The sequence below is a fragment of the Mobula birostris genome, chromosome 2 (genome assembly GCF_030028105.1).
Source record: "Mobula birostris isolate sMobBir1 chromosome 2, sMobBir1.hap1, whole genome shotgun sequence".
NCBI lineage: Eukaryota > Metazoa > Chordata > Chondrichthyes > Myliobatiformes > Myliobatidae > Mobula > Mobula birostris.
The window spans coordinates 2,483,053-2,485,871 of record NC_092371.1 but is presented as its reverse complement, the minus strand read 5'-3'; the positions used below and the strand labels follow the sequence as shown (position 1 = coordinate 2,485,871).

The 2,819-nt window shown below is 43.0% G+C and overlaps 1 non-coding gene across 1 annotated transcript; it reads right to left on the bottom strand.

Moving 5' to 3' along the window:
* Positions 1–708: 708 nt before the first annotated feature.
* On the bottom strand, positions 709–790 carry trnas-cga (transfer RNA serine (anticodon CGA)). The gene has a single exon. It is a non-coding gene; the product is annotated as a tRNA-Ser (tRNA).
* Between the last annotated feature and the right edge of the window lie 2,029 nt (positions 791–2,819).

Here is a 2,819-nt window from a genome sequence, read left to right as displayed (position 1 = left end):
TTTGGAATGGCTATATCTATTAAGTTGTTCTTGCTTGTTTATCCTGTATTACTATAGCTGGGAGGTTATTATGGATTGTCCTGTCTGTAGTAACTGATTGGGCGTAATATAATCTGTGGTATTCTGACTCTAAAACTGTATCAAGCTTATATTTATAGGAAGGTGTGCTTTATATATTAGTTTGTATTTTAACGCAAGATTTTGATGAATGATGTTCTCTACTTGATTGTGCCTGTGTAAGTAATCAGATAAAGTTAAACTGCTGCAGGATCTTGCAATGTGTTGGATTGTTTCCCCTTTTTTCACGGCATTTTCCTCATTTGTCATCTTGAATTTGTTGGTCTTTTATCAAGTATTTTTGATATTTTTCTGTTAACCACCTTGTCATGTATTGCCACAGGAAACCCTTCTGTTCTTCGGAAGAAGTCTTCAACTCTGAGCCAAGCGCTCGACGCTTCCTTGTCGACATCTAGTCTGCTCAGACTTTGGGGATGACGTCCATGGAAGGTCATGCTCTTCCGTTGTTTAACTTTCCTTCAATAATACTCCTTCAGGGTTCTGCTCTCGTTTAAATTTAGTGGTGTGTACTTCCTGTCAGAAGAGCACCTGCTGGCGTGGAATGCTGTTCTCTGTTTTTGTAGGCAGACAATGACAAAAGCTCATTAGCTTCCATCTTTTCAGATGTAACTGCTCAGGTAAATGGAAACCCGCTGCGAGCAGGGTTCGAACCTGCGAGGAGAAACTCCATTGGATTTCGAATCCAACGCCTTAACCACTCGGCCATCGCAGCACCCATTAGAAATTGGGATGGATGTCATTTATAATTCTGGAGGTGACTCTTACAACGGTGAACACAGGTAATTATAAGTAATTTTATTTTTTAATTCAGCGTAGTTAAACCCAAAATTATTTTCAAAAAGAAACTTGAAGAATGTTCATGAAAGTGAAAGGTGAAAGAATATCAGAAAATCTGCAGTGACTATTGGATAATTGCATTTCCAGAAATTAAACAGCAAATTATTCACAGGAATGCTAACGGAACAGTGTAAAGTACTCAACACCGCACGACAGGGATGATTTGTTGGTCCTTTTACTGAGGCGTTTACATCAATGACGTCATTCGTCGTGCTAACACGTGGAAACAATTAGCTCTATATGATGTCTCTTTACTTATACCTACTCATTCAGCCGTGAAAAGAGGAAGAATACTCCAGGCCACAGATACAGATTTGCTATGGACAAGGGAGCGAAGTTCGTATCTTCATCAAGCTGCCATGACGTAAAAAGATCTTTGAAAATGATGGCGAATTTTTTTTTTATTAAGTGAAATATGAACAATAGCCAGATCGGAAATGCTGATAAAGTCAACTAGTTCCCAAAGAGAACTCTGATAGGCCGATCAGATGGTTCACTGCTGCTCAGCGATAGAACACAAAATAAAATCATATGTACAATTAAGAAACATAAAGAATAGTAGAGATACTGGAGTCATGATGATCATGATGAAGTCTGCTGAAGAGAGACATTTATACACATACTGTCCTCCATAATTCAAAGAGATTGAAGGATAAGGTTGACAAAATGTGGCAGGAGCACTTGAAACTAAAAACTAATCTCTACCGGGAGAAAACAGTTCCTGTTCTTTCCGCACTGTTCTCCAGCAGTTTAAGGACTAAGTCCAGCCGGAACATAACTCACAAGTGCTCTTGAAAGTCCGGTATTAACCCTACCTACCAACAACCAAGTATTACCATCCTGGTCCCCTTCATGATAGCTTAGGAAGAAGCAAATGACTTCCCTCCCAGAGATGATAGGTGTTTGTGCACTCGACTCTTGAAGGCTTGGACCCCATCGTCACAGATGATTCCAACCACAGCATCTGGAAGGCTGTTCCAAATTCTGACAGCAGTGAAGGAAGCTTCTATCCAGTGTGTAGGTTCTCGCATCAGGCATAGAAACAGCATGAGCAGGCATAGATAAACTTGATCATGTGGTGCGCCGTCTCTCATAAGATAAGGCAGCGTGGCGCGAAGGTCTGCGGGGCTGTGGCTGGTGTGCATTTTGTACAGCACAGTAGCTGCAGCAACCTGTCGTCTGTGGTGTAAGCTACTGATAGCTAGCTTCTCATGAGCTGTGGCTTCATCTACACCTGTAATCCTGAGAGCCTTTCTTTGAATGAAGTCAAGCTGGCTGAGCACACTCTGTGAGGCACTCATCCATGATAAGCAGGCATACTCCATGATACTTCGTACCTGGGCTTTGTAAACCGTGGCTCTGCCCTCTTTGTCTAGCTTGGATACTACTTTCTGCAGAGCACCAAGCCTTTGTCCAGCCTTGTTTGAAATAGTGGAAAGGTGTTTATCCCACCTTTCCGGTTTGTTTTCCCGAATTTTGGCCTCTTTCAGGTGTTCAACTGTCGAGCCTCTTGGCAGATCACCTGTGCGCCGAGACGCTTCGAAGAAGCTCTACAAATCCGTGAGGTGCTCCGAAACCGCGGAAGTGCTGTGGAATAATGCAGGAGAGTAGGTGTCGCAACACTGCGGCAACAGTGCTCCAAGAATGGGAAGAGTCAACGTTTAGGGAAATTAGTGAAGCATCACTCAACCGACATTTTTTTTTCCCTCTGCCTGGTGGTATTCTGCCCGGCAAGCAAGTGGAAAACATATCATCAAACTCCCGATCTGTACGCTCCAATGCCGGAAAGGCGTTGTGTTTTGGGGTTCGTCACTGCAAGTTGCACTTCTAAATGCTTATCGCAGATGGCGAGTATCGGGACGTTTCTGTCGGCCAGACTGCGAAAACTGTACATTTGCCAGGAT